Source organism: Gossypium raimondii, chromosome 10 (assembly GCF_025698545.1).
Source record: "Gossypium raimondii isolate GPD5lz chromosome 10, ASM2569854v1, whole genome shotgun sequence".
In the NCBI taxonomy this organism is placed as follows: domain Eukaryota; kingdom Viridiplantae; phylum Streptophyta; class Magnoliopsida; order Malvales; family Malvaceae; genus Gossypium; species Gossypium raimondii.
In genome coordinates this window covers 48,062,861-48,078,587 of record NC_068574.1, presented here as the reverse complement: position 1 = coordinate 48,078,587, position 15,727 = coordinate 48,062,861, and positions in this window count along the sequence as shown.

Here is a 15,727-nt window from a genome sequence, read left to right as displayed (position 1 = left end):
TCTCACTAGATTTTCTCTATATTTGTTCTGAAAAAACAAAGTGAGACCCAGTTGGTTGTAACTATGGTTATTTTACTTTATTTGATTTTTGGGCATTCAAACATTTGACAATTTAAAAATAGTTATCCTTTCATGAAAAATCAACCAACATTTGTCTTTGTGCGTCCTCATTCTCGTATATAAACATTCGACTATGTTTCATGACTTGTATTGTCTTTCCTACTTATGTTTTTTCTTTTCTTTTTCAGACTAAAGATTGATATTATTTTGTTCACTGTTTCCTACAATTTCCAACTAATAGCTTTGAGTAAATTGCAGCAACAGCAAAGAGGAAGAGGGATGGTGTTGAGCGAGGGGGAGTGGGAGTGGGAAAGGGACAGGGTGGGGTGGGGAGGGAGGGAGGATTTTTTTCTTTCTATTTAATATTAATATAACTGTTTTTATTTCATATTAATATAAACATTAATATAAAATTTAAAAAAAATTTGAAAATATTTATGTATTTTTATATTTTTTTAAATTTTTTTAAAATTAGGATCAAATTGAAAATATTTGTATACTTTGAGAGTTAATTTATTAAAATTATGACTAAATCAATATAATATGTAAAAGTTGAGAGCTAAATTTTTATTATATCGATTTTTAACTGTCATATCAACTTACCGTTTCTTATTTTAATAAGAGTGACCAAAATGATCGAACTATATAATATGAGTGCTTAAATTAAAAATTTTAAATTAAATGTAGTTGAAACTAATATTTATTAACTGTGTTAAAGACTGAAAAACCAAATCAATGGATATTATATTTCCAATTCAACCAAATGGGTCAAATGATTAAAATATATTGAAAAATTAAAGTATAAAATAATAAAAGGTGAAAACTCAATAAAAGAAGAAACACAATGAAGAAAAAGAAATTTGATTTTAAACAATCGGTTTTGCGGATTTTAATTGATTTTTAGCTTTCAGATTTTGATTGGGTTGGGACAATTCTCCCATTTTACTATTGAATAATAAAAGCAAGTAATATATAAATCAATGAATTAAACTGACCCATCTGGTTTTGTTATTTTCAACCATAGCCTGGATAATTCATAATTTAATATGATTGCATGTATGGTGTGCTATTTGAATACTTACATGGCTAGCATAAATCTAGGCAATACTTTTATAAAGCGGTTTTGTTAAATTCTCTTAATTTACATCCATTTTCTTTTAATTTAAAAATTAATGTCGGATATAGGCGCTGCAGGATCGATCTTGTGCGTGTTTGGGTGGCCCAACTGAGAGAAAATAAGGGCCTAAATTAAATATTGTGTCGTGAGACCCTAAGTTCGAACTAGAACCAAGTATTTGTGAATTTGATCTCTTTCCTTATTCTTGCTCTGTTTTATGATCATCTTGTCTTATCTTCTTGCGTAAAACTTTTATGTTTCCTTCTTGCTTAAGATATTATTGATGTGACAGATGAAATTTACTAAAAAAAAGGATATAAGGGTCGCGGTCTCAAAACATGATGCATTATTTACATGGGTTCTAAGGCTTAGACGGTAGGCAAGTTGGTCACTAATAATGCTTATAATAAAAAAAAGGCTCTCTTTTGTGTTTTCAAGAGCATGTGGTGTAATTTTCCTTTTTATCTCCCTCTTTGATTCTAGTCAAGTTTGACTCTATGGAGGATAGGAAGAAATTTTTCCATCTAGGCCCTTGGATTTTTGATAAATCATTGTTTGTGATGACTAAATATAGTGATGGTCTCTCTATGGCTGAATATGACCTGCTAAGGTGCCTTTTTGTTGTGGTTCTACAATGTCCCTCTCACTAGGATGAGTCGAGCCATTGCCCTTCAACTTTAGGGATCTATTGGTGAGGTTTTGGCAATTGACTGGAGAGAAAGTAAAAGGGGATGGGGAGAGTATATTTGGGTCAGAGTTAGAATGGATATTTCAAAGCATTTGCGTAGAGTAGTTAGGCTTACTGATTTTGGTTGAGTTGAATGATTAGCTTTATTTAATTATGAAAGGCTTCTAAATTTCTGTTATGGGTATTTAGTGGGTTATTGCTCTATAGTTAAAGTCCATGTGCAAACACCTGAGGATGAATTACACTTTAAGAACTAGTTGACGGCTATTTTGGTTTAGAGGCAGAGTAGAGAGGATAAGCCTACAGTTAGCAGGGGCATTGAAGTGCTTAATGCAAGACAAGTGAGGTCGAAAGCTGACTTTGGTACTAATTCCTTATTCGCCTCAAGGTTGAAGACCAAAGGTAAGTTAGTTACCTAAGAGGGTGTTGAAACTTCTCATTTGATTAATAGGCAACCTAAGGTGGGAAAGGGAAAAGCTTCTGGGATTCGTTTGGGTAAATGAGTTTAGAATGGAACATGTTAGTTTTATAGGAACATGGCTCCATTTAGGAATTAGAAGAGCAACCGCAAGGTCACCTTAAAGTTTAAATGGGATGGGCATAGAGAGAACGATAAAAGGTTGGGCATGATAATGTAGAAGCTGAGCAAAGGGGTAGTGTTGTGAAAAGAAGACTTGAAATGTCCAGCTCTAGTGATGAAGAGATGGAGGTTGTCTGATCGTCATGGGACTCTTAAGTTAGAGATGCCAGTGGCTTGGGAGTCCCTAAATAGTTCAGGCCTTAAGGAGAATGATCTTCGCTAAGATTCCTATATTGTATTCCCTTGTGAGACGTGGTTGGTGAATAATGAAATGAAGCGCATCTGAAGGTAATGTGATATGATTGGTTGCTTTGTGGTTGACTGTGTTAAAAATGTGGTGGTTTAACTGTCATGTGGAAGAGCGGGTAGATGCTTGATTTTCTAAGCTACTTTGAGAATCATATAGATACGAGAGTGGGTTGCAATGGAGTATATAACATGCAGTTTACAAGATTATATAGGCACAATTGTAACACCTCAAATTTTCAATACAATAAATGGTACTGTTCCAAGAATGTATACAGTAACATTCCTAAGAAATTGAAATGAGGCTATTAAATGATTTCCTTTAAAAGAATTAATTAGATATTCAGAAAAGGAATTGAATAAAGATTTGGCGAAAATATGAGGATTAAAATGCAAATTGACCATATGAAGGAAAAGGTAGTTCTATAATTATTATTTTTGCATAAATGAGAAATGGAGAATATATTGGAATGTGGAATTGAAAATTTTAGGTATGAGCTAAATTGGATAAAAGTGAAAAGTTCATGAAATTAAGTTGTAATTTTGCCATAAAAAGATTTTAGTGGTAAAATGAGTGTGAGGATTATTAAAAGGGGTATTTTGGACTTTTCACGTAAGATTATATTTTGAATTTTAAAATTAAGATGTGTTGAGCATTAGGAAGCAATTTGAGCAATTGGATTAGTATTAGAAACAAGGGTGCATTTTGGGCCAAATTATTAGGATTGACTTTAACTCGTTTTAATGAAATAAAAGAAGGCAAAATATGAAAATTTCTCATCTTCCCCCATACGCAGTAGCTCCATTTGTAAGAGAGATTTCTCTATTGCTTTTTTACTTCACTCTCGTCAAATCAAGCCAACAAACCAAGTATGCAGGTGAAGTATAAGCTGAGTGAGTTACCGCCATATGCATGGTATGCTTAGTTGCCTGAGTACTGTGTTAGTTAGGTTTTGTAATGAGATCTGGTTAGGAGTCAACTAGATTGACTATTCAAATATCAATTATATAATATGCTCATTTATATTTCTCTTGGAATGTGTAGGCCATTAAGAATGACAAATTCTAGATGCAGTCGACTCTTGTCAAGTTCCAACAAGAGAAGTTGGTTATATATATGTGGGTAGGGAGGGTTTGTGAGGAAGTTTTCTTCTTCTTTCAGTATTACTCTCTACTTCCTTTTTCTTAAATCTAAATGTTATATTTTTCTCATGAAGTTGGAAGCTAAGGTTCTTGATTTAATCAATGGTTGTTCTACCTCTTGGTAAGTATTATATCTCTACATGTCAAGTTTTTGAAGGACTAAAGATGTTAAGAATTATAAGAACAGTAAGTTATTAATACAAGGTCTTGCATGGAGGTTATCTATGATTAGGATAGTAGCAATTTGCATTAAAAGGGTTTTTATGGTGAATCTGTGTTCTTTAAGTAGTTGTTGCTACTAGGTCGAGATGGATGTCCAAGTTTAGAGCTTTGAATAGTAGTTTAGGCGAGTCTCTATTTTGACTCCTACATGTTAATTGTTCAGGTAAAAACTTATATATAATGATAGTATCGCAAATAACAGGTAAGTGGGTGAAGCATAGTAAAGATGCTATGTGTGTGTAATGATATTATGTAAGAACTATTGCATGAATAGACAGTGATTGGTAAGTATGCAGGTAAAGTCTAATATAGGAATATACAAATTGATTAGCTACGTGTGAAAAAATTTGGGTAAGTAAATTCTAGACAAAGCGTCCCTTGTGATGCCTTTGGTAGGGCAGGTATATTGTTAACTAGACTGGCAGATCACAATACGAAAAAATTGTAAGACTATGCAGTTGAGACCTATGGCAATGTATGATATGAAAACACTCATGGTGTAACCTCCAATAAGATGAAGGCTAGGCTGATAGATCACAACATGAGAATGTGTAAGTCCATGTGGCTGAGATCTATGGAAATATATGACTGTATAAATATTCATGGTGATACCTTTGGTAATGTATAGATCGAACTGGCAGATCAAAACATGAAGTTAATTTTAAGTCCATGAGGGAGAAACCCATGGCACCTTTTATGAAAGTCTGCTGGGACAATAAACACATGATTCCGTATGTTTGACTGTATGGCGTGATCTGCTAAGCCTTTGAGGCAAGTCCTATATCATCATAATGGAGTATTCGATGATATATGTGTGATAGAATGTGATTATCCACCCTTATGGTAAGTTCTGGATAAGTTCTGAGAATTCTTTGATAGATAAGTATATGGTAAGTGTATGATACGTCTGAAGTTAATTTGGTAATTAGTTTCATGATGTAATCGAATAAGTCTTAAAGGAAGACTTTTGAAAAGAAGTTTGTATCTGTATGGTAATTTATTAGTCTAGAATATGGGCGTATTTTTAGTCATGAAAGATATAAACATTTGTCAACCTGAGTTCATCTGTGTTACGTAGTGCTGAAACTTGAGTATCTGGTATTCATCGTATCTAAATGGTATCATGGCTCTTTCTGAAATCTTATGGAATTTGAGTTGTTTTTCATATTGGTTTATTCTGGTATTCTGCAACAAGGATGTGTTGGAATTCTTCTAAATAATCTGGAATAATTTTCATCGGTATGAGTATGCATTAGTCTAAGACAGGATATGATATGATTATCTGACTTAGTAAGGGTATTCACCAAATGAAAGATCTGTAAGTAGTTTTGCCAAGAGAATAGTACCAATGGAATAAACATTGAAAGTTGTTTGATGATAATAGAAGAGATTGTACCGTCTGGTAAGATCTAGAGATAACCAAAGAGTCAAGTGAAAGATAATAAGTAAAGAACGGTAAGTGGGATGTAAGTATATAATATATATATATATATATATATATATAGATATCTGAAGTCGTGAAGGTATCCGCCAAAGACAAAAATGGTAATCCAAAGAGTCAGACTGTAGAATTCAGCAAGAAAAGTTTAAAGGTATTTTGTACTTAAACTCACTAAGTTTGTATAACTTACAAATGTTATGTTTATGTTTCAGGTATTGTTATGAATGATTACGCTAAGAGGACGACGCCAGGGATGCGCCAAGGAAGGGGCAAATTGGGTTATTATGCATACAGTGGCCAATTTGGAAAAGTAGCGTATAGTAGGATTACACTTTTTAGAGTTAGCCTTTAGTAAAACTTTGTGTTGTAATTAAATTATGATAAGTTTGACGTATTTTAAATACTTTTCTTTAATAATGAGACCTTTTACAAAATAAATAAGAAATATGCTTTAAAATCAAGAGTACACATTGTCTGTTTTGAAAATTTAAGTATCGTGATATAATACCTAAGATCCGGGCTCAGTGGTTCGGGTTGGGCATGGGTGTTACAGAGAAAGTAATGGCAAAGAAAAAGGAAAAGTTATAGATTTGAGAAGGAAAATAGAACTTTGTCTTATTTTGTTCATCCAAATAGGTAAGTACTCATGGAAATTTCCCTACCTTATAATAGGTATTATTAATTAGCTTCAATTAATAGAAATGGCTAGGTGGAAATGACTATCAGACTTTAGATAACTATATTAATATGTAAAATGTTAAAATAAACTGCTAATATAAAGCAATAAAGCAAAGTGAATTGAACAAAATTGTAAAATTGATACTTTGTAAACTAAGTTATGTTGTGTGAAACTTAAGTTATATAAACGATATTTGATTTAGTTTAAAAACAATTGAATGAAAATTGTAATAACTTAAACTTTAGTTTGAAACAAATTTCATTAAAAGAAAATATAACAACAACAATGGTACATTTTTAAAAATTTGTCAAAAACTATAGAAATTGAATTAGGAGACCTTTATATGCTCGAAAAAATTAATTAGTAGTTTCAAATGGAGAAAACGAAGGAGGAGCCTAATTTATAAGTTAAGAAAAAATCAAATTTCAGTGAAGAAGACTCAAGCTGCCACACAACAACTTTTGAGTCGATTTTAAAATTTAATGGTACTTATGTACTTGGTAATAAATTCTAAATTTTAATGGGAAAAATGCTATTGAATATTTAAATATAGTTTCCAAAACATCAATTGATCTTGATTTTAAATTTTGTAGATTGAGATATAAATGATTTAGTGATCGGTATACAACTAGACAACCATGTCAAGTTGTTTAAATTGATTGTATAATTTTGAATTGAATAACATCAATATTAAATTGTATATGTGAATTGAGATGAGAGATAGTGTGTATTGAACTATGAAAATCATATTATTTGACAAACTATTGAAACATTGATAAGAGTAAAGAATGTGAATATGTGAATATAAGATTGAAAAAAAAACTGAAATGTGAGTAATGGTGATCTGAGCGTCTAAAGAATAAGTTAATGCTTCAAATGAAAATATTCAAATGCTCATCATCACATATATGTGAAATATGATATATGACAATCAATGTGAAATGATTATGTGATTTGTTTATCAAATGCACATATGTGTGCACTAATATATGAGAAATGTTATGCACATCATGGAAAGATCATGTGCATTGCCTTAGCAAACTTAGTAAAATGACTAGGATACAATTGGTATACCAATAGAAATTAATTGTGTGATTAGGACCAGTCTATGGTATTGGAATGACAATGTGATATGATGCCTTATGGCATAGCATTGATGTGCAATGTGTTGGCCCCTTTTATATGTGTAATTGGTTGGTGTTAAGAATAGATGCACTATTAGTGTTATATGTAAGAAACTCAACTAAATAATAATGAGTGTTTAACTCTTATTTTATTAAGGTTACTAATGGTTACGATCTTAAATTGTAATAATAACTTCATTTCATTAATTGCACATTGAAAATTGTTAATAACATGGCTTTGTTTTTTGCATGCTCATTGAATGTGTATTAGATAAAGAGTTATGATTTTTATTGAATTGTATTTGAATTATTGGTACTGTAACACCCCTCGCCTGGTCCGTTCGTCGGACCCAAGCCACGAGATGCTACCACCGTTATCAGAGCAAATTACTTACAATTTATAGCAATTAATTAATCTAAACTCCAATTCATGTTATGATTCCATATATAATATGAAATATAAACAAAACCAAGTCTCAAACGAGCTTATGAAAGCTCTTAGATTGACTCAAGCATGAATATGAACCAATCTGAAAAATTTTCAAAATCTAGAAACAGGTATCAATACCCACTTCAGGTACTGATACCATTTTCAAATTCGATGTTTGAAATTTAAGATGAAAATGCACAAGTATCGATACTTAGAATTTGGTACCAATACCTTTATTACAAAGTATCGATACTATAACAACCTGTTTTTCAATAGTGTCAGAAACAGTGGTTTCGGGGTCACCAAATTCGACAAGTTTGTAAATATTATTATTTAATATTTACGAGTCAAATGCGATTTTTAAAAAAAGTTTTTGATTTGATAATTTATATTATATAAGTGATTTATTAAGTTCAAGTGGTTTTAGAAGATGAGGTATCGGGACTTTAATTTTATAAATTGAGCCATAAATATTTTTATAAATATTTATGGAGTGTCATTAAGGTGGTATTAAATTTTCGTTAAGAAATTTTAACGTTTCGATAGTTAATTAATTAAAAAGGACCAAATTAAAAAAAATGCGTTCTTAGGACTCCGTTCCCATAAATCATACTCGTAAATATTATTCTAGGGACTCCGTTCCCATAAATCAGACTCATAAATATTTTTTAAAATTATTTACGAAGCTAGTTATGTAGTTAATTAAGTTTCGGTTAAGTGAATTTGCTTGAATTACAAGTAATTAGGTATAAGGACTAAATTGCATATAGGGTGAAAGTTGAATTATAGATTAAAGAAAAAATAAAGGGACTAAAGAAGCAACTATGCCATTGTTCTTTAATGAGGCGACATAAGGTCAGATATTTATAAATTTAATATATATATTATAATAAAATATGTTTACTTAATAAATAAGTATATATATTATATTATAATAAAACAAATAAAAAGAAAGAAAGAAAAGAAAGGCAAAGCCAAAACCAAAAGAAAACAAAGAAAGAGAAACAAAAAAGAGAAAGAAAGACGTAAGGCTAGGGACTTCTTGGGTTCAAAGTTCAATTGGTTAGTCAATTTAATTTATTTTTCTTGTACTTTTTATGTTTTTGGAATCCCGGTATTAAATACTATCCAACCCATGTCAAAATTTTAGAAACTATTGAGTTTTTAGATGTTGTTAATGTTGAATAATTTTAGTATTAGGGATTAAATTGATAGATTTTAAGCTAGAAATGAAAAAATATTAAATTGTAGAATAAATTGTAAATTTTGAGTAATAGGGACTAAATTGTGAAAAATTCAAAATTTAGGGATTTAAGTGAGCATAGGGAGTTAAATTTAGTTTAAAGTGAAATTTGTGTGAAAATATAGGATTAATTGTAAAGAAATAAAGTTAGTCTCGATTTAGGGACTAAATTGAAAATTAGACAAATATTGAGCAAAAATTGAAATATGCAATATGAAATTGAATTGCGTTGTATTGATGAATTTTAATTGTTTTAATTCCATAGCTAACATCGTACCGGAATCCTTGACTAAAAAGGGGAAAGATAAAGTCGATGTCGAATAGCTCGGAATTCTTGGTTTGTATTTCTATAAGCTAAATCTCGTTATTAATTGTTATATTTTGATTTAATGCTTATGGTAAGTGGTTGAGGTGAGTATTTGACACTTTGACATTGAATTGAATTAAAAGTTGATTGAATGGATTGAATTGATTATTTGAATTGGAATAAATATATATGTGCAAATATGATAATTGAATATTGGTTGGATTTGGAAAGTGAAATTAAACCCTATTAACTGTATCGGGCTGAGTCGGATATAGATGGCATGCCATAGGATTGGAAGAGTTTAGGGATTTCTTCGACTTCGAGTCGATGAGACACTGGGTTTCAATTTACTACTTCAGATTAATTCGACGAGGCACTGGGTGTCAATTTACTTCGATTTAGCCGATGAGATATTGGGTGTCAAATTATTACTTTGAATTATCTGATGAGGCATTGGGTGCCAAACTGTTGTGTTGGTTGGATCTGTGTATCCGTCCAAGTCCGAGTCGTGTTAATAGGGGTAAATGAATAAATAAGTTCTATAATTGATATTAAAATGGTATGGTATGAGAAATGAAAATGAAATAGTGAATTGAGTATGGAATGAATAAAGCAATTGTATAAATGAAATGTGAGTTAAATTGTAAAAAGCTATTTCTATAGCAAGTGATGGAAATTGAGTATTGTATGGTTTTTAAATACTTAATTGTGCTTAACATTTTATTATACATATTATATTGTTTTATCTTTAAATATTCGAATTATAGAAATACAATTAAGTTTTATTCAGCGTACTGTTTTGTTTTCCGTACGCAGGTTAGGTACTTAACTTTTGATTACCGATTCAGCATCCAACAACAATCCTGAACTCAAATGTGGTGATATTTATCCTTTGTGTCGGCATGTACTTAGGGTGTCTAAATAATAGGTATTTTGTGGTTTGATTGTAAATGAGGTTATAAGTTTAATTTTGGTCGGTTTTATACATATAAATATGAGTTTGTTTTTGAAATTATATTATGGCATGGTAAATTGAACTAAATCTAGATAGGTGCATATGAATCTAATTCTATGTTTAAGTGTTCATGAACTAGGCAAATTGATTTGAATTTGGTATGTTTATAATTTGGATTAAAATGATGCTTTGATGACTTGTTTTGATGATATGAAATGTTTAAATTTTGTCTATTTGATCTATAAACTCCAGTAATGCTCCGTAACCCAGTTCCTGCGAGGGATATGGGTTGGGGGTGTTACATTTAGTGGTATCAGAGCTTTACAAGTTTAGCCGATTCTCAAACTAAATCGAGCTTAGAATTGAGTCTAGAGGTACATGCCATAATTGAGTCGAATTGAGTCGGGATTTGGATGTTGATATATTTGTTTTTGTTTTATAGTTGAAAATGTCGAATGGTTATAATGATTATGTTGATGATAGATGTTATGTTATACGTGTGTATATATGAGAGTCAAATTTTGAGGTTTTACGACCTTCACCCCCTCATCTGTACAGTCTTATACAATGAAATTTACAATATTTATATTCATTAAGCTTACAAGTGTGAAACTGAAGAGTTCAATAGCTGAATGAATAATAATGTGGCCAGAGCCGAGGATGGGTTAGCAAGTAAAGAGAATTCTAGAAGAGATATTATATTTTTTGGAAGATTATTCGGGATACGTAATGTCGCTATTAAGGAAGAATTTATTCACGAGTAATCAACTTATTCAGGTATGGTATTTAAAGAACGGGTTAACCAAAATTTCTTCTGAATTGATTTCTTTAGTGATTGAGATAATGTGGGATCATTGATGACTGTAGTAGTCAGTGAAATTGCAAAGATATCTGAATGCAGCTGTTATAGTTGAGTATCTTATAGTGATCTCTTTTGGGTATTCTATATGTTCTTTTATTCTCAGAGATATATGTAACTGTTCATTTTCAGATATGATTCTTATCATATAGAAAGGTTAGCTAATCATAATGTTAGACGAAATTATTATTAGTCTGGTTGATTCATGATCGACATTGCTCTATCTTTCTTTAGTTTTCTAATCCATTATGTTAGATAGAAAACTTGATGATAAGACTCATATGAAGCTATTTTCTACTTCTACTGGTTGATGTTTTGAATTACATATATGCAATTTACATTATGTCTGTCACAATTGTTTCTAGTGCATATGAGCTTTATTCTTCTTCTGGACTTTCTCTGGGATATCATCGATCTCTTTATCATTCAATGTGGTTTTTATTCTCAAACATTCAGTATAGCTTCACATCTTGGATTTCATTATCTCGATTTTCTTATCATTCTTATTGTTTAATTTATCAAACATGGTTCATCTGTAAAAGATATTTATTAGTTGAGGTAATTATATTTATTATTGTTATAAATCCTAGTTCGATCATGGGATCTCGCTGATATGGATCTCAGATTATAGAAGTTGTATTACTGCACTGGTTTTTATTGGGACTACTTTCGATTTTCCTCTTCTATTTTGGAGTGCACTATTAATGTTGAAGTATTGTTCTATCTATATGGTTGAAATGTCGGTCCTATTATAGCACTATGGTTTTTAATCTATCTGATGGATGTGCCTTCGGTATAGTTCAAAGCTTCAATGTCAATAATTGAAATAGCTTTTTTATATATAATCCCTTTCTAGTTTTTGTGAAAGGGTTAACATTGGCAAAAGAGTAGACGGTGGATGTAACGCCTCAAAAATCTAAGTCGTTAATATTTGCATGTTTTTATATAAATTGCTTGTTTGCTTTATTGGCTAAGTGATTTGGGTGTGTATAGGAGTGTTTGAGAAATCTAGGTTCAAGTCTTGGCATTTGCAGAATATTTAGTTTTTCCCTTAAATGAATCTGGACGCTGGTATATAGGCTTTATAAATATTAGTTCTTGTTTTATGACAAAAAGAGCTTGTTGGTCTAGTGGTAGGTGGCGTGTGGAGTACCCTTAAGGTCTAAGGTTTGAGTCTTGTGCTGCATTGTGGAGTGTTTATTTTTATTACTTGTGCTGTGAGGTGGTGGAGTTTGACTGAAATGCCGTGGAATTTGAATGGAGAAGTGAATCATGGAGAGAATAGTGGGATTGTGATTGGGTGGAGTGAATCAAGGAGAGATAAGGGGAGAGATTTTAAGAGAAATTCAAGGAGTTGTTGTGTGAGGAGAGTTGTGATGTTTGGGGAAAACTCTAGCTAGAAGTTTCGGCTGGGGGGTGTGCTTGTGCCGAATTTGGTCAGTAGGCACTAGGGGAATCGGTTTCTGAAGTTGTTTTTTCTTCTATCAGTTTGGTTTCGGTCAATTTTGCATTTTTGCCTTTTCGTTTTTGGGTGCCGAATATTCGTTTTTGCCTTTACATTTGTGCTCATCTGTTTTTCCTCTTGGGTGTTGGTCGAATATTGGTGGTTTCCCCTGTCCATTGCATTTCCCTCTTCTTTATCTTGTTGCCAAATCCTCTCTTCTTATCTCTTCTCTTCTCTTCTCTTCTTTTCCTCTTCATTCTAGTGCTACAAGAGTTGTCGACTACCGGTAAGTGTTATGCTCTTCACTCTGTTCTTTTCTTTCTCTTTTCCTAAAACCGAATACCCTCCTTTGTAATCTTTGATTACTGACTGCTGATGCTTTTCTCTCGATGTGTTGCTTGTTGCGATTTTAGAGTTTTCCTCGAGGAGTGGTACAGTGTAAGCGTTGTTAAAGTCGTCGAAACCACTCTCTCATCCCTCGATCAAGGTAAGTAGGCTAGTCTTCTTTTAAGTGAAGGCCGAATATTCCTATGGTTCTATATGATCATGTGTGGATTTCAATCACATGATTAAACAATACTTTTAATGAAGTTGTTGTACTGCAGATATCCGTCAAAAAGTTTGAATTCAATCTTCATCGGTTGTAAAAGTGGGCTAAGCCATTTTTGTTAGTCGAGGCAAGTACTAGTTTAAGTTTGGTTAAGGATGTAAAAGAAGGAGATTAGCCCTATTGTTTAGCGAATAATGGGAAACGTGTTTGAATGCAGATTTTGGGTGTTCGTGGATCTAGGTGCGTCATCACAATCAGGTGTGTAATCACCCACTACAACCGTTGATCGACAAAAAGTCAAAAAGTCGTAAACACGGTGTTTAAGACCACACGAGCGTGCGATCGCTCGAGTGGCAAGCCCAACTTGCGATTCATGGGCAAATGACTGAAATACCCTCGAAGGGTAAAATAACCGAAATACCCCCAAAGGGTAAAATGAACGAAATACCCCCAAAGGGTAAAATAACCAAAATACCCCCAAAGGGTAAAATAACTGAAATACCCCCGAAGGGTAAAATGACTGAAATACCCCCATAGGATAAAATGACTGTTATACCCCTGGGAGTTGAAATGTGTGTATGACCAACTTGCTCTATGATATATATATGACTGTTACTGAGTATAACATACTGCATACACGTAAGATTTATGACATGACATATTGTATAGGGTTGGGATTCTGATATATAGGAAGTATACTATACTGGTGGCTTTGCCACATATCTTTATCTTACTTGACTTATTGCGATTCTATCTTGGCGACTCTGCTTGTGATATTGGTGTGTTGGCTGTGTGGGTCGATTTTATCCCCACATGGTGTGTTGGTGGTACGGAGTGGTGTGTTGGCTAGATTGGGTTGGGTTGCATTATTGCACTGTACTGTTTCTATATTGGGCTAAGGCTCACACTGTTACTGAAATAGGCTAAGGCCCACATTACACTGTTACTGCTTAGGGCTAAGGCCCAGACTGTTACTGCTTAGGGCTCAGGCCCAAACTGTCATTGCATGTCGTATATTGATTGACTGATAGGAGAATACACACTGAGTTTCGTAACTCACCCTCTCCTTTAACTGTGCAGGTAATCCTCAGGCTTAGGAGATTCGATGCTGCGAGGGACTCAGAGGTGGCCACACAATTGTTGCTATTCACAATTGCTTTTATTTTAAATTAAATCATAAGTTGGGTTTTGTTTTTGTAATAAGGCCTTTAAATTGGTTTAAAATTTTAATTGGGTTTTTGCTTACATATTTTAAGCTGCTAGTTTAGAAGAAGATGAGTTTTTTTTTAAATAATTACTATTTTCAAATACACGGGCTTTAAACAATAAGAATTTAAAAAGCTTCCGCGATTTTAGACCAACTTATTAAATCAATAACGGATAACGAGACAAACATTTTGACTAGTTGGTTTGTTAATTAGTAATAATAAAGGGGTTTATTTTAAACTTAGAAACAAATTTTTACCAACGAGTTTAATTTTTCGCAAGACACTTCAATGTGGCACACCAGATTCGACCATGACGCCTAGGCCGAGTTTGGGGTGTTATAGTGGAAGATTGAGCTCAAACTTGTATATTGGTTTTCATTCCTCAGGTAATCTTGATTAATGTCAACAAGTTAAAACGAGATGTTATTTTCGTTTAAGTTAATACAGTTTTTAAGGATCATTGATTAGTACTCTGAGGGAATTGTGATAGATTGTATGTTTGGGTTGTCTTGACAACAAGAAGAAGGGATTATTTTGAGATGTTATTATCTGATAGATAAAATCGACTCAGTTGTTTTAATCAAAGGGGAACAAATATCAATTGAAAGTTATAGATGCAACCACATCAGAACATCAGTCATAGTCTGATAATTCAGGTTTCTCGGTTATGTTTTGACAGACGATTACTGGAAATTTCTCGGTAGTTATACTACTAATGATAGAGTGATGTCAGGAGAACATCAGAGCTACTTAGTTAAGTTCAGGTATAGCATCAAGTTCTAAAATGATTTCTGATATGAGTTTGGAAATGATATGAGTTATGATTTATTTTTATGGACTTCAATTGAAAAGGTGGAAGAGAGGCTTAACTTAATAGCTTGTACTAGGTAAGAAATTTTGAGGATGAAATTTTTATAAGGGGAAGAGTTATAACAATCCATTTTTTAGTGGTGTCGAAAATAGTGGTTTCGCGGCCACCAAACCTGACGAGTAAATTCGTAAATATTATTATTTAATATAAACATATCTACTACGTTCATAATCACTGTTTCTGACAGTTTGCACCTTTAGTGCATTTGTACACTTCCAAACCTACACAAAACATGTCCAAACACATTCCAAACAATGTATTTTAAATAGTTCAATTTAATTCAATCAAATATCAACTTTTTGATACTATATGCATAATCAAGTCAACATTTAGCCGCTTTAAAATATCAAATTCATATCATGCACAATTACCCTAGTACCCTAGTTATCTAAGTTGTATGAATATATGAACGTACGTCAAGTTATCCATCCGGACTAAACCTTTTAAACGACACCAAATTACTCATCCGAGCTAATTCTGTGTCCCAAGTATCTTCGATATATCAATTGCTCGTTTGAGTTAAACATATAATTGTGTCAGGTTACCCGTCTGGGCTAAAC